This window comes from Amblyomma mixtum, chromosome 8, assembly GCF_055824585.1.
Source record: "Amblyomma mixtum isolate Tamu chromosome 8, ASM5582458v1, whole genome shotgun sequence".
Taxonomy (NCBI): Eukaryota; Metazoa; Arthropoda; class Arachnida; order Ixodida; family Ixodidae; genus Amblyomma; species Amblyomma mixtum.
In genome coordinates this window covers 140,215,730-140,239,000 of record NC_143019.1, presented here as the reverse complement: position 1 = coordinate 140,239,000, position 23,271 = coordinate 140,215,730, and the positions used below count along the sequence as shown (strand labels likewise).

At 45.8% G+C, this 23,271-nt stretch overlaps 2 long non-coding RNA genes across 6 annotated transcripts in view; one reads left to right on the top strand and one right to left on the bottom strand.

Annotated features, from left to right (window-relative positions):
* The window catches only part of LOC149334634 (uncharacterized), a 34,317-nt gene extending 11,470 nt beyond the window's left edge, over nt 1–22,847 (bottom strand). The window contains exons 1-5 of one of the 4 annotated variants that reach the window (XR_016284779.1): nt 22,628–22,847; nt 22,132–22,186; nt 21,088–21,143; nt 12,800–13,081; nt 6,241–6,869 (exon numbers count right to left, since the gene is read on the bottom strand). This is a non-coding gene — a long non-coding RNA (uncharacterized LOC149334634). Of the gene's footprint in view, nt 1–6,240; nt 6,870–10,910; nt 11,398–12,799; nt 13,082–21,087; nt 21,144–22,131; nt 22,187–22,627 lie in introns of those variants that run through there. The other 3 variants (XR_016284776.1, XR_016284778.1, XR_016284777.1) reach the window with 3 other exon arrangements.
* Nucleotides 1,299–14,743, top strand: LOC149334635 (uncharacterized). 2 transcript variants are annotated; one of them, XR_016284774.1, is made up of 3 exons: nt 1,299–3,730; nt 6,032–9,665; nt 11,357–14,743. It is a non-coding gene; the product is annotated as an uncharacterized LOC149334635 (long non-coding RNA). The 2 variants fall into 2 exon arrangements; XR_016284775.1 differs by lacking the exon at nt 11,357–14,743 and having other exon boundaries at nt 6,032–8,395; nt 9,504–10,567.
* Nucleotides 22,848–23,271: the final 424 nt, after the last annotated feature.

Here is a 23,271-nt window from a genome sequence, read left to right as displayed (position 1 = left end):
GGATGAAAAATGGACATTACAGAAAAGATTTTAAAATAACCGGAACAATGCAGCCCGTTGTTAGGAGTAAAATTATGAGGAAAGCTTCAGAGACATCAGTGTGGATTAGAGTACAATTTTAAGTTAATGATAAACAAGAAATTAGAAAAAAAAATTGGATTAGGGCGGGACATATAACCCAGAGAATAGATAACTATCAGTCTATTCGGCTAGCACATTAGATTCCTAGGTAACTAAACTAGCAGGGGACGCCCAGAAGTCGGATGCAGAGGTTAGCAAATCAGCTGGGATTGGTGGCTGTGGCTAGTGCATGGCGCAGGGATAATGGCAGATCATTGGGAGAGCCCTTTATCCTGCACAATCATGATGAATCGAAAACTCAGTTTCCAATGTATTTGACCACCATTTAGAGTTGTCTGTCTGAACAAACATTCAAGGTCCATGTAAGGAATTCCTTATCTAAGCAGTTCTTCATATGAGAATGGTTTCCCTCAAGGCGGCGTTCTTTGCTGCACGCTTTTCATGGTCAAAATGAATTGAGCATCCTACCGAGATCAGTATCCTACACTATTTATGTTGACGATTTGTAAATAAGCTACAAGTCGTGTAATTTGTCCATCTGTGAACAAAGTATCAAAATGGGCACACAAGAACGGATTTAAACTCAACACAGAAAAGACAGTCAGTGTACTCCTCTAAAAAAAAAACGTGGTGTTAGACCTGAACCCAACATCACACTGAACGGGCAGAGTATTGCTGTCCAAAAAGACCACAAATTTCTTGGCATCATAGTCGACGAAAAGCTTATGTTCGTCACACACATTGAGCAGTGCTTAAAGGCATGCTTAAGTGCATGAAGGCACTGAACCTTCTAAAAATCGTGTCACACATGTCGTGGGGTACAGATCGAGACTGCCTGCTGAGTCTTCTAAATGGTGTAGTTCTATCACTACGGCTGAGTAGCGTACGAGTCAAGAACCACCTTAAAAATGGTCGGTGCAATGTACCACCGGGGTCTGCGGTTGGCTACTGGTGCTTTCCGTACAAGCCCAATTGCTAGTTTGTACAATAAGGTGGACTGATAGTCACTTGAACTACGGCGAAGTTTACAGGTATAGCATACCCCACCAAGGTATTATCTCATGCCGACCATCCATGCAGCGTGCTTATGCGAAACCCGACCAGTACACTGCTGTTTTCAAACAGACCGTCTGAAACTCCACCTTCACCTATTAGAGTCGCCGCACTTGTCCAAGAAATGAGCATACCAGTCTGATGACTTCTTCTAAAGACGTGACTGCTCCCTGGGAAGTGCATCCAGTTGTCTGTGACAGATCTTTTTGTGAAGTTGGCAAGCATGGGTCACCAATTGGCATAAAACAGCACTTCATGTCCCTAAAAGCAAAGTATCAGTGCACAGAGTTTTACACTGATGACTCCAAGACATCTTCAGTTTGGCCCTGCTGCGGTGGCTCAGTGGTTGCGGCGCTCGGCTGCTGACCCGAGAGACGCGGGTTCGATCCCGGCCGCGGCGGCCGAATTTTGATGGAGGCGAAATTCTAGAGGCCCGTGTACTGTGCGATGTCAGTGCACGTTAAAGAACACCAGGTGGTCGACATTTCCAGAGACCTCCACTACGGCGTCCCTCATAGCCTGAGTAGCTTTGGGACGTTAAACCCCAATAAAACCAAACCAAACCAAAACCAAACATCTTCAGTTTCATGTGCAGTTCGCAGCTGTCAATTTTCTGAAGCAAAAACAATGAATAGACACACAAGCATATTTACTGCAGAATGTCATGGTATCCTGCTGGCTGTGAGGTCCATCCTGCAAAAGAAAATCCCTACCTCTGTTATTTACTGTGATTCCTTAAGTGTGGTTGTAGCCCTGTCCTCTGGGAAACCCTATAAAAGCCCCATTATGAATTCCCTCTTGAAATGCTTTATGTTTGCGCGCACATTGAACCTTAAAATTGCAATATGCTGGGTACCAGGTCACTGTGGCATAGATGGAAATGAAGCTGATAGGCTTGCTGCGTCAGCTGCTGAACTGAGTCTTAATGTTAACCAACTTCCATACCAGGACCTCAGGCCACATATTAGAGGACTACACTCCGCAATGAGTGACAGCAGGACTGGGATGAACCGAGAACAAACTGCACACAATAAAACCAAGGATTGGAAGGTATGCCACGGAAAAACAAAATAGATTCAAAGAAGTTGCTCTCTGCACACTGAGGATAAGACATACATACATCACGCACTTGCATCTTTTAAAGGACACCGGCACCACAGTGCGCGAGATGTGGAACCCACATCTCAGTTGTCCGTGCATCAATCATGTGCCCGAGATTGGAAACAGAAAGACGGCAGCACTTCCCAGAGCTATACACATATAAAATACCATTGCACCCTTCTTTATTTTTAGGTGATGACTGCATGCTTTCATTGGATAGGGTTTCCAAAATTTTAACACATGTTGGCTTTCTACAAGCGATCTCATACTCCAAGCAACCTCAGCCCCTCCTCGTTGCTAAGGAGAAGGCTGAGCTTAGCCGTAGCTGCTAGATGCCTCGCTCTTCTTTCCCAACCAAGGGCTTCGGTTGAGGCTACCTGGCTTCGTCTTTGATATGCAACAATTCTTAACACAATTTTTTGGCGCTATACACCTCTTTAGGCCATTCTACCTGGCTTATACACCCTCCTGACACACTATGATCATGAACATACTCGCTACTCTTGGGCTCTATACACCCGGTATTGATTCTAACACGTGTAGTACATATTTTAGCCTGAGCCAACCAAAAACCTTGTGTTTGGCGCTCTTTGGCCTTAAATGCCCTTGAGTCAAGAAAACCCAGCATCATCATCAGTTTCCAATGTATCTCAACTTCATTGCCCATCACTGAGTGGGAAGCTTATTTGCCCACTTTATTCCATGTCAAGGTTTCACAATGAACGGAGTGAAAAGACACAAGACTAACAGTCTTTCACTATTCTTCATCTTTTTGCGCTTTTTGTCATGATGAGCTATTTCCACTTGCCCGTTAACTGTCCATTTATCACCATGTTTTTCACCTGCAGTAACTGGAGAAACTTGTGGCAGTTATATTACAACTGAATCAGACCACATCTGTTTCTTTGCCACTTCTGTTCCACTGAGGCAATAGATTTTCTACAGCGTGAAAAAAAGTTTAGCATTGCTCAACCGCAGGTGCTTGTGTGCAGACCCGCAACGAGACTCGTACGCGCACGCTGAAACCAGCGAGTTCAAATGACGCGCCGTTGCGAAGGCTTGAGTGACAGCACTACAGATGGCGACACTGACGAAAACTCAACGAATAATTTATTTTTTTTTTTGTCAAAAAGCAAGGCACTTAAAAAAGGTAAAATTTGGTGCTTGTGATTTTGTGCACTGTTAGTCTTTCTCTAATTAAAAGGCGTAGTTTCGCCTGCAACAAAATTTCAGTAATGGCGCTGCGTGCGCTTTTCTCTTTGTCCCTCCCCTCCTTTCTTTTTTGTGTGACGTAGTGGTAAGGTTGTTGCGCGGATATGAAATGTGTTGTAAATGATGTGTGCCGTGTTATTACTGTCCTTTTTGTGCTCTGCTGCACCTGTCGTATGCTTTTGCCAGGTGCTGTAAATGCTAACGAACCATAAAGTGACGTATGTTCAGACAGGCATCCCTGCTGAGTGCCGGCGAACCTTCTCACGCAATGAGCATCATTTCGGTAAGTTCAGCAAGACAACTGGCAGTTCTGCGTAAGGAAAAGGTGTTGTGTGTTAATAATTTCTCGAATATCAGCATACTTGAGTACCATGGTGGCAAGTACCGCGCCTGCCATTCGCATATCGTCCACAAATCGCTATATGAAATAAGCGGGAACGATTTGCTTCGGCACGTTGAACTCCACGAAACTTAGCGGCTGAAAAATATTTTTGTGGCAGCATATGAGCTTGTCTACGCGAAACATATGCCAGAAATGTTTTCACTTGAATTGAGCACGAACAGGATGCGCGCAGCTTTCACTGGCAGTTCTAGCTAGATCATCGAAACCATGAAACATCGGGTTTACATTCGCAACTGACATCGGACGCAACCTTTCGAGCTGATATTGCAAGTGTGCTGCTCGGTGTCTTAATCTTTTATGCATGATCATCGTAAGGTTTTAGCTTTGCCGACTAATTGAAAATGTATGTTTGAAATGTGCTGGCCGTTTCTTTTCTTTGTGGAGTGTAATAGTAGTTGTCTAGGAAGGAAACGTTTGCACAAATGGGAAGCTTTGCTTAAGTTTAGGTGCACTGCAGAGCAAGAAAGAAAGCGTGATTATTCTTTAGCTGATGGGGTTACATACTTGTTGACCTGATTTCTGTAAGTACAGTGTACTAATGTAGGCGTACGTAAAGCTGTCGATTGGTTCCTTCCTCATGTATTCATTTAAAACAGATTTACTGAGCATAGCCACGCAAAAATGTGTAGTGTCTCATATTTTCCAAGTTTTTAGGGAAAGCACTGAAACAGGCTAACTGAATGAGACGGCGTAGGATCTTCCTCTGTTCCTGCTCAAATCTGAAGGCAACAGATTTCATCTCATTGTCAGCTTGATTTCTGCTTAACTCACTTGAATATTGTGGATAGCCGTTTGGCTTCCCAGTGCGCATCCCTCTGCCTGTTAGGATAGCCGTTTTTGTAAACCAGAACATGGAGGAAGCCTGTTCGTCCATCTTATCCGCTGATAGCTACCTGCCCCATGGAAGTGGTGTGTGGTCAGCCATCGTGGGGTCTGTGATGCCATGTACGAGTCATCTCATGTTGTTGCTTTTATGCAGCCCACCTTTGTGCACTTTGATGCAATGCTCTTTCATGCTTCTCAGAAAGGGCAGTATTTATTCTGTTCTGGCATCATTTATGGAGTTCACGCTTGCACTTTTGCTTTGTTCGGTTGATCGACATATGAAAGGGTGTAAAGGACCTTGAGGATTTACCCAGTGCATTCAACTCTGGCTGCAGTATGTGCATGCAGTCAGTAAAAGTGCCATTATTTTTGTGTATACAAAATAAAGTTCTACCTTTTGCATGTTGATTTTTATTATCCAGAAAATATTAGTTGCTGCTAAGAAAGGCTGCAGTGTAGAAGAAGCTTTTGAATGCCTTTTTGCTGTTTTATGTGCCTGGTTATTACTGTCTAGCACACTAAACTTTGCAGCCTATGTGCAAAATATGAGAACATTTTTACTTTACTTATCACTAGAAAAAACAAGGGAAAAAATGTTTGTCTGCCAAAATGTCTAATTCTATACACTGGTGTGATGCGTGTTAGTCCGCTGCTTCTTAATATAAAACCACACTAAAACAAGCAAAGGAGTCATTTTTCAATCACACTTTGCCACTGATGCTAACTGATAACCAACAATTTCGGAACATTGCTAACAAAACGGATTACTCTACAGTTAATCTAAAAGCATCAGGTGGCCAGGTAATATCACATATCCTCGTTATCCACCTTGTAATTTTTTTCTTGTGAACCCCATTGTTATGAACCTGTTGGGGTTGAAAAAATCACGATATCACCTCCATGCGGTATGGACAACATCAACTCTAAACTTCTAAAAAAATGTGAAAGTTTATAGGGCTATAATTCATTTCTAAACTGTTTGAGCAATTTATGGAGTCTGGTTGGGTCCCCAATGATTGGAAGGTGGTTTTAATGCACAAGTCTGAAGACAAGCATTCTTCTATTAACCACCAACCCATTTCATTTATTAGCATCCTCTGTAAGACCATGGAACATGGCATCTAAGTTCTCCTTGCAAGTTTCCTACAGTCAAATTCCTTTCTCAGTTACTGCCAGCAAGGGTTTCATGACACATTTTTATGCAAGACACAGCTTTTTTTGTATTACACACAATGTGCATTTCATCCTGGCCAGGGTTCTATGGCAGACTGCATGTTCCTCGATTTGTACCGTAACTACAAGCGCACCTTCTTCACAAAATTGGATGCCTCCCAACTCGCCAAACCATATACCCAGGATGAAAAGAACTGCCTCTGGAACTCGCCAAGTCATCATTACCCCTTTCTCCATTCCATCGACCCCCAGCTCAAATCAAGACTACCACTTGGGCCTCCGCGTCATCTAGAAACAGTTTATCATTGTGTTTGTCTTACTGTTGCGTTTACGAACAGTCTACGATACTGCTTCAAGCAAGCAGACAGTCCGTATTGTGACAACTGCAGCTCAGTTGAGACTGTGCTTCATATCCTCTTTGAATGTCCGGCGCACGCCAACGGACGTGCGCGCTACGAACAATGCATGCAGTCCGTCACCCGAGTGCCACTCACAGTGGACTCTATTAGGTTATTCACAGACAGCAGCAACATGCAATGATATTCTTATTTGCCTATTTGGACACTATTGGTGTTTTAGACAAACTCTAAATTGCCAAACACTTGATCACCCTGCTGTCCATGCACAGAACTTGACTTTGGTCTCATCCAAAGAAGCCATCATGCGGTGAACTACTGCATTGCAACTCTCTTCATTGACTGCACTGTTTTCTACCTCCCTTCTTCCATCTTTACTTCCCTATTCCCTCCCCTACGCAGATTAGCATGTTAAAATCCCGGCTAAAATCTGTTTTTCATTAAATAGCTCTTTCTCTCGATTTCTCGAAAGCCTTTGAAAAAGTTCAAATTCAGTAACCTCGTCTTCCCTCACTAACTAGTATTCTCAATGTGTGACTGCAGATCAACTTACCTCCTGTTCTTCTCCAGTGGGCTCAGGCATTCCCCAGGGTTCTTGGGCCCTTACTTTTTCTCGTTTGTATTAATGACTTGCCTAACAATGCTGCCTCTTCTGTCTTTAGGCTCTGAAATTAACAGCGACTCTTACGCTTCTATTCTTCAACCTGATATTAACCGAGTTTTGAAACAAACATGGCACTAGGAACTTAACACTAACAAGTGTGTGCTTCTTAATGTGGCATTGTAACAGCCACTTTTAAACTTTGCAATACTCCCTTGGAAACTGTCTTTGTACTAATACTTCAGTGTGCATATAACTTCTCACCTCTTAGAAATCGCATTTTGAATTTACTGCTAACAATGCTAACCATACATTAGGGTGTCTGTATCTGCATCTAAATTCTACCTTTCCTCCAGCTCAGTAAAATTACTTCACTCATTCTGTCTAAATTGGAGTATGTACCATAAGTCTGTGGTAGATCACTAGCATCTGAATTTGAATCTGCACAAAACCAACCATTGCGATTCATACTTTCCAGTTATCACCATAGCTCCAGTGTTACCGCTGTGAAGGCTACCTTATCATTGCCGCTGCTCTCATGCCAAAGAAAAATTTCTTGCTTATGTCCTTTTCACAAGATATATGATACCAATCCTCTCCTTAAGAGGTGGCTGCTAACCAGGCCTATGTGTTACAGGCTGCATAGATCATCTCCACAAAATAGGTGTTCCTTCATGTCACACTGAACATTTCTTTTATTAATTCATCCCCAGTACCTGTGTGAGTTGGAACGACCTTCCCCACCATGTAGTTGACATTACTAATACTTTTTTAATACTGCCATATGTAGTCTCTCTCTTCAAATTTTTGTGTTTTCTTTGAATGTTTTCACTGGCTTATTTCCCACAATAATTGTCTCTCTGCCATATTTGTTCTTGCCGTTTTCTTTTTCTTTTCTTGCTGTACTTTATGGTATTACTGTACGTTATCTCACTCCCCTCTGTAATGCCTTCAGGCCCTGAGGGTAATTAATAAATAATGGTGGTACACACAGGTTGTTTTTGATACGCATTCTTCAGCGTCATACTTGATCTCTGGTTTCAGGCGAGGTGCAATCTAATTATCGGGCTGTGCGAGTATTTTTACAAATACACGATGTCCTGTATCCACGTTTTGTAGAACTTGGCGCTCATGGGCAGTGGTTTTGCGGTGTCCACTTTCAGCTAATGTGTTCTATTTTAGCATGGCCGTGGTATTGCTATGAATTCTGTCAAGTGTATTTTTAACAGTGCTGTTAGTGGACAGCCATATCCAGTTTTTTTCATCATGTTGCACGAGTTGTCTGGCGTATGGCTGTTGAAAAATACTGGATGGTTACCGAAGCTTTTGCAATCATTGTGGTCAATTACGCACCTTTTAGGCCTTCTCATGAAGATGTGTGCCTGTCACCAGAAATGTTCTAAATTGTGCTTAAATAAAGTATGGCTGACAATCTCGACCCTTTCTGTCCTCAAAATTGCTCCAGAATACAGCTATTTTCAAATCTTTGTGGACAACCATCCCACCAAAGAATCGCCAGTCTGCATGCCAGCCATCGATGTTGGTCTCTCTGCCTCTTCCTGCGTGATGGCACATTTGCCAGGAACACATGTATGTATTGCCAATTTTAATTTAAGAAACCATATGCCGTATTTTTCTGGAGAGAAAAAAAAAGCTGCTGTGAAGCTCTCATCTTCACTGTAATCTTTTTTGCTTAATAAACACCAAAAAGGTCAGGACCCAGACGTCCTAATGAACTAAAATTGGTTGGTGCACGTTACAGTTACTGGTTTTGAGGCCTAGGCTGCAATGGTAGGTACAGACGAGGTTAACTTGGCTGCCTTACACGATCTTAACCATTCTCGAGATATTTGTCAACACTCTTGAAATGCATTTTTTCTGCTGCTCATGAAAGATGAGGGACAAGGAGAATGCTACACAGTGTACGCCAGACCGGTCACCGACTAGTGCGGGGACATGAGTTAAAGGAGTAGAGGCACCAAATTTTTCGGCGTGTGCTTTTGCCCTGGAATAGAGTACGAAACATTAGTAAACATTGATCATCACGTGGAGTTCATCAGTACTCAATAAATAATTTGTAATTTAATTTTTTTTTTTTCCATTGTAGTTTCAGTTGCCATATCACTAGCAAGTACAAGGTCATGTAAGGCATACAGAAGCGACAGTATAACCACTGCTCTGTAGCTTTAATGCACTAAACTGCTCCAGAAGCCAGAATGGCAGCACGTGAACAAAGAGCTATTATAGTTCAGACTGTGTATGCCTCGCATGATCGGATGCTTACTTGTGATGCCACAACCATCTTTCAACTGCTGAAACCAAAACTGCATCGAAGAATTAATCCAATATTAAGGTTAGGCAAAAATAAAGTACACCGAATTCAGTTTTCAAAATTTGGTTATAAGTGAAAAAGGATAGTCAGTATTCTTTAATAAACACATTACACGCACTAGGGCAAAGAAGAAAATTAAGATTAAGTAGCGCAGTCATTCTGCACACCTCTGCAAACCGGGAGTCTCCAAGCAGTCAAATTGATGGGCTATAGTGCAGAGGGTCATAAAACAGCCAACACCCGGATCCACTAGCTCAATGTTTTCTTCAGCTATTTCCTTGGGGCTTATTGCGAGACCCTCTCTCCCTTCTCCTACCTTGTGCCATATGAGTGGGCTTGTTTGAAAACAAACGCTGTAAACTGCAGGAACGGCGGTCTACGAAAAGTCAAGGCCTTGGAAGGTCTTCCTTCCTACAAGGCGCAGTCAACACACAGACTCCTCAGGTTTGGAAAGGGACATGAAATGTGGCACTTCAGCACCACACCGCGTGATGAGGACCACATGTTCCAGAGACTAACGGTGAAGAAGTGAGCGCGGGCAGAGTCGTGCGCTCAGACCTAGCTGCATGGTGGCTCCCATTCAGTTGCTGCTATCGTTTTGAGCGTGTGGTCTGTGCTGTAACTGTACTTAAATGGCTTCGTGGAATGCACGTGGTGCTCGTGGGCATCAGCGTGCTACAGGTAAGGTGGCTTTCTGGTGCCAAAAGGGGAGACTTGACCCTGCTTTTGGTGGAGTGACGGAGAGAGCAGGCAGGGCCAAGACAGGGTGCTGACATCAGTCCAAAAGAGAGGAGCCACTGCGCTCTGCACTTGTTAGGTTGGTCAGGCTGATGGAGCTGTGTGAGAAGGGAGCTCTGGCCCAACATTCCTGATTGTTAAATTTGCATGATAGCAACCACCTTGGTTGATTTGTAGACAGGTTGTAAGTAAACTGCTGCATGTTGTTAACTGCCATCACCCACTTAGTGCAGTTGCTTAGTTGAGTGGGCTCCTCCACTGTATGTAGGGACACTCATGCAAAGCCATACACAAATGCCACGAAAAAGTATGATATTCCGGCTACCTCGATGGTTAAGCAGCAGTTCTGTCGCTGTCAACATGCAGACCACCTGAGACCCTACCTCTCTCTCTCCATTCAGTGCAGAAACCCAACATCAGCATGACAACCTAGCTTTTGCAAGTCAAATTGCACTTTTATTTTGGCTTACAGTTCCTTCCATTTCTTTTATAGGTGATGGCATTTCTTCCTATAAGTACAGCTGTAAATTTTTTGTGCCATTTTTGTGCTGATTACTAGTAAATCAAATCCTCTGGCTGAAAAAAGGTTAAAAGAAATTCTAGACGACTTTTTACCACACAAGAGTACCATATTATGTTGCCGAAAAAAATTCATTCCAAAATAAGCGCCAAAAAAAGTCAGCCAAATTTTAGAATAAAAACCGAAAAGCCTGACACCTGTATATAAGTTCACTACTGAGCACAGGTGAATTTCACATGGTGATTTATGTTTGCTAATGTCTTACACATCATTGAAATGCAAAAATACGCTATGAAAATTTTGCTGTCCCTAAACCTTAAACAGTTGTCAGCAGTTCCTTGTTTGAAACTGGACAGCGGCACGCACACAGCACCGAAAGTGGCACCCATGTAAAGCTTGTGCGACCAGTGCTTCTGACGTAGGGATACAGACGCTGCTTCGGATCTGCACAATGGCTTGCCTAACCTGTCATTATTGGGACCCACAAGCACTTGTCTGTCATCAAGACTTAATGAGATAAGCTGCATGCATGGACAATGACTGCCTACGGACTTAAAAGGACTAACTGAACAAAACACCCTACTAGGTTAAGTAGGAAACAAAATGACCTTGCCTCATATTGGCAGATCCAAGCATTATAATACCCGTGGAATCAGAATAATTTTTATTTACCACTGAAAATTGCATAAATCAAGCTGAGGCAACATTCCGCAGAGCAAAACTGTGCCATTATTGGTGTATCTGGCTCAGTGGTTTGGCGCTCGGCTACTGAGCCGGGGTTCCCGGGTTCAAACCCGGCCGTGGCAGTCACACTTTGATGGAGCTGAAACGCAGGCGCCCATGTGCGATGTCAGTGCACGTTGAAGATCCCCAGGTGGTCGAAATTATTCCGGAGCCCTCCACTATGGCACCTCTTCCTCTCTTTCTTCTTCCACTCTCACCTTGATCCCTTCCCTTGCAGTGCTGTTCGGGTGCCCACCAGGATACGAGACATTTCCTTTCCTCAAAGACCAAAAACAGTGCAAAACCATGTGACGACATCTCAGTAAAATGTGATATACAGTTGATTTTTTTAACTTTTGCACAATTTTATTTTGAAAAGCATGAGAGATACATCAATGTGGCCTGTTGAGTTGGATTGTACAGCAAGGCAGACATTATGTGCCTCATATGAATTTATAGCATGCCATCGCGGTTCGGCCACAGAAGACGACGACAGTCCCAGCACACCTGCCAAGCACGCGCAGACTAGATTTCGTGGCTGCTCAACTGGATGCCGGAGGCGCTGTCCCGTTCCCGCCTGGATGAGTGGGTCCTGCCAGATATATTTGTGGAGACCCGACAACGACTTGTGTCTACGATTCATCTCCACAAATTTGGTGACCCGGACATGATACATCGATAGGTCGCCCTCGACCCTACGTGCCTCCACCATACCAACAAACTGTCTTTGATGCCCCCATTCTTTGGCCCATCCTGGCATCCACGCAACACAGCGCCTTGTCATGGCTCGTTATGTCTGGCCTTGCATCAACATCGACGTTCATTGGTGCTCGCGCACATGGCTCAGCTGTCAGCAAAGCAAAGTGCATCGACACACTGCGACTCCGCTTGGCACCTTCCCGCCTCCCCGCTTCAGCCATCTGCACGTCGACATTGCCGGTCCCCTTCCTCCCTGCGGGAACCACTGCTACCTGTTAACCTGCACTGACAGGTTCACGAGATGGCCTGAAGCGATGCCCTTTCTGGACATAACCGCGGAGTCGATCAGAACAGCACTCATCACACTCTGGGTAAGCAGCTACGGTGTCCCTTCCACCATTACAACTGATCGTGGCTGTCAGTGCAACTCCACATTACTTGCCAACCTGACTCGGCTCCCCGGCGTCAATCACATCAAGACGACCTCTTACCACCTAATTTCGAATGGTGCCATTGAGCATTTTCACCGGAAGTTGAAGGCTTCAGTTACGGCATCCACTTCTCCTTTGCCATGGATCAAGTGCCTACCCTTACTCCTGCTTGGTTCCCGCATTGCACTTCGCAGTGACTCTTCTACCTATGCAGCAGAGCTAACGTTTGGCACTACTCTCCGTGTTCCTAGAGAATTCTTCTAGACCTCGCCACCCATGCCTGCTGACATCTGAGATTACGCATACCGTCTACACAGCGCTATGAGCACTGTCGTTCCACCACATCAGTGCCAGTATTCCGTCCTGTCCATGTCCCTCCCAGACCTTCAGCAGTGCACTCACATCTTTGTTCGCCACGACGCTGTACGCCCACCCTTGCGGCCACCATACGATGGTCCGTTCAGGTGCTCCGGTGTGCTTCTAAGCACTTTCTTCAGCTCATCAACGGCCGAGAGGACACAATCTCAGTTGACGGCCTTGAACCTGCTCACCTTGACACCGACGTCATCGCCAACTGTGCAGCTGCATCCTCACCCGACCGTGCCAGTCCTCGTCGCGTACGATTTGCGCCAAGAGTATCCGCTTTTTGCCATTCACACTTTGCTCATGGCTTCATCACTAGAGGGGGGGCCCTATAGCGTGCCATCTTGGTCCGGCCGCAGAAGATGGCGACAGCCCCAGCACGCCTGCCAAGCATGCGCAGACTGGATTTCAGGGCTGCTCAACTGGATGCCGGCGGCACGCTGTCCCTTTTCTGGCTGGCTGAGCGGGTCCTGCCAAATAAATTTGTGGAGACCCAACAATGACTTGTGTCTGTGATTCATCTCCACAGACTAATGATGAATTAACTAAAATCAACTAATTTTTTATAGCAAAAGGCAAGGTTATATTGCAAAATTGATGGCAGTCAGCATCGAAGGTAAGCTGCTTTTTTTAAAATTTTATTAATTACCAGTGTGGTTCAAAATATCGACCACCAAAAGTAGGCATTTGAAAGCTAGCCGAGTTTGCATTCCTGCATTGGATATTTATAACAAGCCTTCCCCCACACTTCTTACGTGTCAGAAACAGCAGGCGCAATTGGAGCATTTGATGTTGTAGAAGAAGTTGATTTCGGCGATGCCAGGTGCAGTGACTGCATTCTATAATTAGTGTGCGAAAATCAGCTCAACAAGCTTTCAAATGCACGTTTTTGGCGATATTTCGAATGATATCGCATATTAAAAAAATTAAAAACAGGACTCACCTTCAATGTTGAAGGCCAGCAATTTCGCAGTAGAACTTTGCCCCCTAAAATGAAAACTTAAATAGTTCAACTAGGTTAACTAATCGTCTAATTCTTGATCCATATGAGGTACCTAATATCCGCCTTACTGTACTAATGTAGCTCAACAGACTGCACCAAAAGTCTGTTTTTTGAAGAAAAAAAAATCTGTAAAGGTTAAAAAAAATCACCCTGTATGTGGTTAAATGGCCACAGTTAAAGCACCACTGTGTTTTGCATCTGTCAGTTACAGTCAGTCAGTGTCAGTCTGTCAATGTGCTAAAACTCATCAGCAAAACATACGTGAGTGTGCTGGTTTTAAAATGCAGAGAGGCAGGTTAACACTGATTGCCAAGCTCAGTTTCTGATTCCTTAGTTTTGTCAGTGTGCAATTGCTACTGCACTCACCATTCATTGTTTCCAACATTCGGAGTACTACAAACAACTGTAACCGCTGAACAAAACTTTGCCCATAAAATGCTATGCCATTTCTAACAAAACCATTGCCAAGTTGCGTGTCTTGCATACTAAAGGTTCATCGTCATCAGCCTGGCTACGCCCACTGCAGGGCAAAGGCCTCTCCCATGTCTCTCCAATTGATCCTAACCTTCGCCAGTTGCGGCCACTGTAATTACTTCTAATTACAAAATTACAGGTAATCAATTACCTGTAACACATTATGTACATCTCTGGCACTGGCTACCTGTGTGTTTGAGGTTGTGATGCACTGTGTCAAGATGTGCAATGGTGCTGTTCAGTCCAACATTCCCGTCGTCTCAACGCACTTTTGGCTTTTGCATTTCCCTCTCTCTTGGGATTCCGTGTAAAGGATACCCAATGGATGCCTACCAGTGGCATCCATGTCAATATTCTGATGTGACCTTTGTCAATTAAAGTATAATTTGAAAAATCTATTTGGCTTACTGCTATAAACTTTTTCTGCTTTTAACTGAGAAGCCAACGTGTAACTATGCGCGACCAAGTTCTTTCTTGGAGTCCCATTCTTGGAGTTGGAGTCCCAACTCTATCGTAAAGCGCTAACTGCATGAGGTGATGATTTGCAGCAATGAGCTGAGGGCCGCTGAACCACTGTCACTCAGGTTCTAGGTTTGTAGGAAACTTCGCCCATTGCCCAGTCATCTTGTTCCACTCCTTAAACCGGGAAAATCACCACTCGACATTTCAGCATACCGCCCAACAAGGGCGTCCGCAGAATTTTTTGCAGGGGGGGGCCCCGTTGGTGCCCCGGGGGGGGGGGGGGGGGTATGTTCGTAGCAGAAAGGCGCTATTTGCGGAGTAAATTTATTTATTTATATATAAATAAAAATTAAACAAAATGCACACATGAAAGAAAAATTACAAACAGCAAATTAAAGCGCGGCTAGGAGAGGTACATTGGAGTTTATCAACGAAGAAACAACTAAAATTAATAAAAATGCAAAAAGATGCTATATCACTTCGTGGAGAAGAGTGCTCAGTCTTGCTGCATACGAGTTCTCGACTCACCCGGATTGATGACCAGCACACAGCACAATATGTTCACAAACACGCAACTACAGTCACTCAGTCAGTCTTCCTTGAACAGCAACTGTAGGCGCCTCGGATTTTTCTGGGCGAATAGCGTAATTACACGTGTGATAAATTCACTTCTGTGCTTCATTACACGCTCTCGGTGCACACTCATCATACACATTGATTGGAAAAACTGTTGAACGCGTACGTTGAAAACAAAAGATGACTATATATACAACGAAAACTTATTTACAAGATAAATGCACGCTCGCAGCTTCATACACCTCGCTCCATCTTGCTTGCGCATCCGCACAGTCGAGCAACCGCACACACACTGCTCTCCGCTCGTCGTTTTCTCGTCCGCTGTCTTGGTTGTTCTCAGCTTCGCTGACAACCGGCCACTAAAAACACCCAAGCACAAACACAGAGGCGCGCACACGTGCAAGGGCTTACTTGCCGCAGTATCCCCGAATGCGCACTTTGGGGGTGAAAGGAACGCCGCGCAACTTCCGAGGGGAAGGGACACTCGCCACTCCAGTCGGAAAATTTGTTTTTGTGTTTTTATGGGGTTCAGAGCCCCAAAACGACTCAGGCTATGAGGGATGGAGTAGTACAGAGTTCCGGGTAATGTCGACCACCTGGGTCTCTTTACCATGCACTGACACGCACAGTACATGGGCGCTGTTGTGATTTGAGGCCCAGCCAGAGGTGACAGGCGAGCCAGGCAGGCGCCATCGGGCTGCGTTGACCAAAGGCGCTGGTTTTCGCAGAAGACGCAAAGAACGCTGGTGTGGGGGCGCCTCGGGAGACTGCGTCGCCGTGAACAAAAGCAGCTAATCCCCTTTGCCGGAGATTCTGAAAGCGGCGCTTCTACCGAACTGCGCTACCCGTGGATCGGAGGAGACAGCGAGCGGCGGCGGCGCCAACTCATCGCCCGCTTGCCCCTGAGCAGCCCGACAAAGCGGGGGTGGACACGGCTGATTTTACCTTCCCTCCTTAAGAATTCATCGGTGACCGGCGTAACGATAGGCGAAAACAAGATGCCCCGTGCACTGTCTGCCTCCGTGTCGCTATCTCTCTAGAGATCAAAGAAACAGACACCCATCTCAAGGCGGCTCGAAACACATGCTCGCCGGTGCCGCTGTATGTCTGGAACAGGTCGCCCTTCAGTAGAGCTAACGATGGCGTGGTTTGAAAACGGCGGAACGACGCACGCCCGGACGCGGCATTTCGCAGATGTGACCATGCGGGGCTGCTTTTACCCTTTTGACTGAGCGCACCACCGCCCCTGGCGTGCGGCCATCACTCACGGTTCGAGTGAGTGATTTTCCAGGGGGGTGCAGCCGCCCCCCCTTGCCCCCCCCTCCGGACGCCCATGCCGCCCAACTGCACTCTCCAGCAGTGTCGGGAGAATCATGGAAAGAATGTTGTTAACACATGCGGAATGGTACCTGGAGCGATACCAAATCTACCCTTGATTTATGTCTGGGTTTCGAAATGTGGCTGACCTTGTAACGTCCGTCCAGCACCAAAAAAATTTGAAAAGATTGACCGTGGCGCTGTTCTTGGACATAAAGGGCGCCTACAACAACGTAACACAGGCCATTTTGGATGCATTAGAAACTGCTGAGATTTGAGGCCTCATGTTCAGCTGGATACGCAGCTATTTGGTCGAGAGGTCGTCTTTTGTTCAGACTCAAGACGGACCAATCTCTTTGCATCTAAATTCACGCGGAGTCCCACAGGGTGGAGTGCTGAGCCCAATACTTTTCAACCTTGCTCTTATCAGCCTGGTTGACTCATTGCCACAATCTGTTCAGATCTCTATATATGCCGATGATATCTGTATTTGGGCATCAAGCGTGACCCGTCCCTAAGCTCATGCGAGACTGCAAAAGGCGGCAACGATACTAACGTTATACCTTCGTCAGCAGGGCCTAAATATTTTGACAGAGAAATGTTCCCTCGTGGCATTCACACGAAAAAAAAAATGACAAGTTACCCCATATATATTAATGGCAACGCCATTCCCTATGAGAGAAGTCACCGCTTTGTTGGCACTATTATCGATAGGAACCTCTCGTGGAGTCCCCATCTCTACCTCTTGCGAAAGAGACTGACAGCGATTGTTCATATTCTCTCCTTCCTCGGGGGAAAGCCGTGGGGCACATCTGTGCACTCGATGCTTCTACTATACCGTTCGCTGTCCCTGGGATATTTGCGGCATACCTTTCCCATTTTAAGCAATATTAGAAAGACAAACATTCAGACACTTCATAGTGTTCAAGCGCGAGCTCTACAAATCTGCCTTGGACTACCTAAATGTGCCTCAACAGCAGCCACAATTTTTGTCGCTGGGGGGCATCCCGTTACTTCATACATTGCTGTTGAAACCATGAGAACACACATTCGGCACGTCACACGAGTTTCGAGTCATCTTGAAGCTCTTCCAATGCTCAGACCACATACTGCATTGGCAAAAGTAATTCAAGCTCATCGTGCCTATCTTCCTTCGCAGTTCGCTCATGCCTCAAGACCATGCTCACCCATATGGAGTCTATGAACCTCGGGTACACCTCTCTATTCCGGGAATTACTAAGAAATCTGGTGTATCATTGCCTGCTCTTAAGCAAATGACACTGCATCATCTGCATATTAACCATAAACACCGCATGCATGTCTACCCAGATGGCTCAGTGACTTCAACAGGCTCTGCTGGGTCTGTGGTGATACCGGCCAGGTCTATTTTAATGAAGGTGAGGACTACCTATCTCACCTCTTCAACTGGTGACAATGCAAGCAACATGGCTGGCAAGTGCTCCGGCATGCAGGCACATCTGGAAAAAATCAACCCTCAAGCTAATTTTATCCCTTGCGCTGCCCACTCACTAAACCTGGTCGGGGCACATGCTGTAGATCCTTGTGTGCAAGCCATTAGTTTTTTCGGGTTTGTACAGCGTGTATACGTTTTCTTTGCTGCATCTACTCATCGCTGGGCTGTACTCAAGACCCACCTGAAACAAAACGCGACAGTGGTAATCCCAAAGCAAGTCTCAGACACGCGGTGGTCAGCTCGAGCGGATGCAACGAGGGCTCTCGTGGCCGGCTCATAAGAAATCACAGCCCCCTTGATGCAACTATCCGAAGGTCAAGTTGAGAGAGGAGGAACGAAGCACGAGGCAGAGTGCTTGCTGAAGACAATGGCAACGTTGGAAACTGCACTGTTGGCCAAGTTTTGGGATAGAGTTTTGCAACGTTTCCACGCCACCAGCAAGGCACTTCAACGCTCTCACTGAATGCTGCTGTCAGCCTGATGAGATCATTGTGTGAAGGAAGCATCAAACAATGCTTCATACAAGGCAAGCACCCAGAGAAAACCAAAACAGTCGACACGACACGACAGCGCTGAATGTACAAGCACACCAGAGACGCAAGATCCTTCAGCTAAATTTCCCTGCGAGACTTTCTTCGTCATGATCGACAACCTCCTGCATGCGCTCACAGCTCGCTTGAGCGCTTACACCAAAGTCTGCTCGCAATTTGCTGTTATTGCGGATTGAAAGAGCTTTTCCCCAGCACAGCGGCGGCCTAAGGCAATGGGCCTCGTCACAAAGTATCCTTCTGATCTGGCCGGCACATTTCCCGATGAGCGTGAGCAGTTTATTTCATTTGCGAGCAACGAAGGCTGTTCTTCTGCGACAGACATGCTGAAACTTCGAATTCGAGAAAAGCTTGAAGGTTCCTTTCCGGATGTTCACGTCACTATTAGACTTTTTTTGTGCTTGATGGTTACGAACTGCACAGGCGAACGATCATTCAGCAAGCTAGAACTCATCAAGAACAGGCTTTGATCAACGATGATCAAAGCCTGAGCGATTTGTCGCTGCTAAGCGTGGAGACGGAGATTCTGAGGCGGGCCAATGTTGAACATCTGATCAACAAACTCTCCCTGCAAAAGGCCCGAAAACGCTTGTAGAACTTGTAGGATGTGGGTTAACATCCGTGCCTTTCCGCCCTCTCTGTATCTATCTGTCGCCCATTACCCGAAAATGGCTCGTCAAAGTAGCCAACAGAAAAAGGTGTTGCGGGTACAAATGTGACTAGTTTTTATCACATCTGCTTGCGCTAGCGCACGCATGTGCGCCAGTCATGGGCTCCAGCAGTCGGGAGCATGCCCCTGTCGGATGCACGATAACGCATTCGCCTTCTTACGTATAGAGAGCACTAAAAATAGCCGCGTTGCATCAAGCGGCACGAGAAAGGCAGAGATGCGGAACAGGCACAGAGGCGGCCATAGCCCTGGTTTTAAAAAGGGAAGGTCAGGGGCTCTTTCGCAGGGAGAGGACTACTGACGGCAGGAGTGCTTGCCCGATTGCGTCATACATAAGTGTATGCTCGGGCACTTATGCCCAATTTCTTTATGCCTATTCAAACGGGTTACCATTGCCTAGCCTAGGCACTTCATTTTTCGAACTCGCGCAGGCGCGGGCGTTTATGTTGTGCTTTGTTTTACGTTGCCATAATAAAGGCACCTTTTTTGTTGAACCTGCGTTGTTTGTCAGGTCATTCGCCATTCCCGAACCCCTTTGGATCAAAAGGCATGGATTCCATCATTTAATAAAGACAATAGTTCACTGTTCTCTGTAGCTGCATCCACAATTCACTTCGGCAAGCCCAGCAATGATACGTATTTTGCAAGAAGAGTTTGTGTTTTCAGCATGGTTTAAGCGAACAAGCTGCCAACATGCATACACAATTCACTGAAAGTTTGGTAGGAGCTGTGGAAAATTGAAGGGAGTATAGGCTGCACCTCTCACTTATTACATTTTATAGCACCTCAGAAATGTAATTAGGCACCACTGTGCAGTGTACTAGTGCAGGTGTCTAACACAAGGTGACTGAAGCAGCCACAACCGAGCAACACTGCTGAACGCGCCGCTCTGCTGCCAAGTTTCGCTTCACACGGGTGTACCAGTGGCAACGGTAGGCAATCGCCGTTGTCATTGTACAGTACGTCGCGACGAATGTCACTTCATGCTGTTACACTTCAGGTAAGATCAAATGCGCTTTTTCTGCCGACATACAACATTTTCTTTTTAATTGTTTACATGTTTTCAATGTGTTATGTGCCATTAGTGAGACTTTGGCCCGGAAATTTGCTCAAACAAGATTTTTTGTTTTTCTATCGCTTTCCCTTGTTTGATGAGAACATTATAAATAGAGGATCTCATGTTACTTAGCCCAGCCACATACCGCATTAACATTTCTTTCTTATTCGGGCCAGTGTTTGACTTGATAACACAGGTCATAAACGCGAGCAGGGCCGCAGGAAAAGAAAAAAAAGATTGTCACTTCTGTAGGCACCCATCAGTTGTAAAAGTGCTCATACTGAACAAGGGTCATGCCTGTGGAACAAGGGTCCTCAAGTAGCTGCGGAACCCTGTGTCCCGACTTCACACCTTCCTACCTAACATGGACAAAAATACCCAAATGCTATTTGTAACAACTGGATGAACAGGGAAATATCCTGCTATCAGTAGCCATACTATTAATCAGTCCCAAAATAAAGTACGCAAAGGGAAGAGGGCAGAGAAAGGAGACTGATCTCGGGAACCAAAAAAGTACTCCAAGGAGCCCATTTTCAAAACCGCCGCATTGAAAGGAGTCCCAGTCTGGCTTGTTTATATGGCACACTGTATGCTTATGAATCCAGTGCAGATTTGCGCAGGCCTAAATCTTCCATTCATTGTGAACCTGGCAAGGAACTGCACACGCACATTGGTGTTTCCCCAACTTCTCTCTCTGCAAATCATGTAGCCGAAAGTGCTCAGAATAACTTTTCAAACAACAGCGTACTGTAAAATGCAGAGGTGCCAAAATACACAGTCCACAATAAAAGTAAATACATTGCGGGCATGCTTTCAAAAATTCAAACTTTTTAAAACTTAACCAGGAGCACGCTCTGAACCTGTGGAAACAGCGAAAGTATGCATTACGCCATACCAATCTCAGCTCACTGTGGTAATGAGGTCAAGGTAGAATCCAGCTGGTGGAAGGATCTGCAACTAAGGAAAGGTGCACGCTGCAGATCAGAGTAATGCTACAAACACGGCCAGTTTGCACAGATGAATTCAACAAACTCACTCCCAGAATTGAGTACAGCAAGTGAGGGCTCATGCTGCAGCAGAAAAACAAAGTAACGACATTGGTAGCTGCTGGTCGATACACACACGAATTAATTGTTTCGTAAATGCACTAGGTGTGCATTTCCAAAACAATTACAACAAACAAAACAGTGTAGTGGATTCACTGATACAGTAAGTGCTGCACATGCTGCTTGCATGGAACTGCACTGGAAAGTGGTTATAGCAGCTGCTGCCTTGTCCCTTGACAGCCACATGAAGTCCACACAGCGGCTGCAAAGCTCTCCTCCAAAAGACAAGCTGGCTCAGCGTCATCTTTGGTTTGTCTGAATACCCTCTCAGTGCCCTTGGCAGCGGCTTAAAGGCACGCACTGCCTGTTACTTATGAATGCATTAATTTTTTTCTGGAAATCCTTCCCATAGCTTCCTCGAATGCATTGGAGCACACAGAACAAGTGTTGGGAAACTATGGTAGGGACAGGCATCCCAAATGTTTAAACAAACTCAAAGAATTATGCCAATGCAGTTATTTCGGTTGTAAAACGATAAATATTTCCATGGGCATCGACCTAGTGCTAGCTGAAGGCTAATGAAGTCACGTATTCCTTGCGGCATCCGTCGCCTTACACAGGAGTTACTTGGCAGTGACGGGCCTGAGCGGATAAGCACAATGAATGCATTGCTGCAGTCTCATGCTGTACAGAAGGTTCGTGGCACTCCGAGGTACGCCAGTTTTTTTTTCACACTGAGCCAGCTCATATTTAAACTTAGGCTCCCCGCTGGCCAGCAACCCCTTCTTTCGCTCTTCGGAAGTATCACAAAGAAGCTGATCTCCTGCATTGCAGCACCGCGTGAAAAAGGAAGGAAAACATACAACTGGTCCGCACAGGTAAACGCCACCTACCTGTCGGGAATCCCGACGCTTCCATAGCGCAAGTCACGTACCCCATCTGCTGAAGCTGCGAGGAAGGCAGTAAAATCCCACAGTCCAGCGCGTTTACGCTGGCACACACAGAAATAACAGCTGCGGCCAAATTGTACAGAGGCCATGAGCGAAGGAGATGAATCTTGAAAAAGACAAACCTTCGTTAGAGGCAACCGACTATCGATAGGTGCACAGTAGCAAACATGCAACAGTCCTCTCAAGCGCGAAAAAACGACCTCATCGACGCCACTCCGCGGTCTCCTCGCGCGCCTTCACCCGCACGATGTCGCGAAATTTACATCAGAAGACGCCGCATTAATAATCGAGACCGTCACACACTTTCGCAGTCGTGCAGCAGCTCTTTCAACAAGCCACAAGGCGATGTCAGAGCGACGACGAACACTTTTTATCTAGTTGGCGGGCAAGTACGAAACAACATCGCGCGTGCACAATGAATTATTTTGAGAGCACTCACCTCAGTCTGGAAAAGGTTGAAGGTAGGACTGCCTAAACCATGAACTGAGAGCAAAATTCACCGAGCTCGCATCTACCAAAACAGCAGCGGGCCGATTCACGAGAGAGAAACGAAAGCGCAGATAGCGCAACAAAGCGCTGGAGCATACATGAGTTCGCCCGTTCTCTGAAACGCGCGCCATCCTCGGCCTCGGCATAATTTTAGACGTCTGGGTTTGAGAGTTACATGCCGCGAAAACAGAAAACCGAAAAACCCTCTGGCGTCACATCCGCCAACCGTCCTCCTTTCCACCTGCTCTCTGGGCGCGCATGCGCAGTTCTGCGGAGTTTGCTCTCTCGATGTTCAGGTGCGAGCCGAGAAGACCGATGCCGCCGCCGCAGCTCCTCGTGTCGCTCGTCGAGTGAAAGGGCGTCTTTCTCGTTTGTTTCCGCTTCGCTCAATTCGTTCCTGATTGCCTGGCATGTTTGCACGCAACGCATGACAACGCATTTGATAAAATGCATGTCTGCCTAGCCTTCCAGCAGTTCAGCGATGAGATTTTGAATGGTCTTTTTTTTTTACAAGGATAAGCTCGACAAAATTTTCCGTACTACTGAGCCAACAGAACGATTTGTGAAGCTCATGGAACGCTTGATATTTGTCAT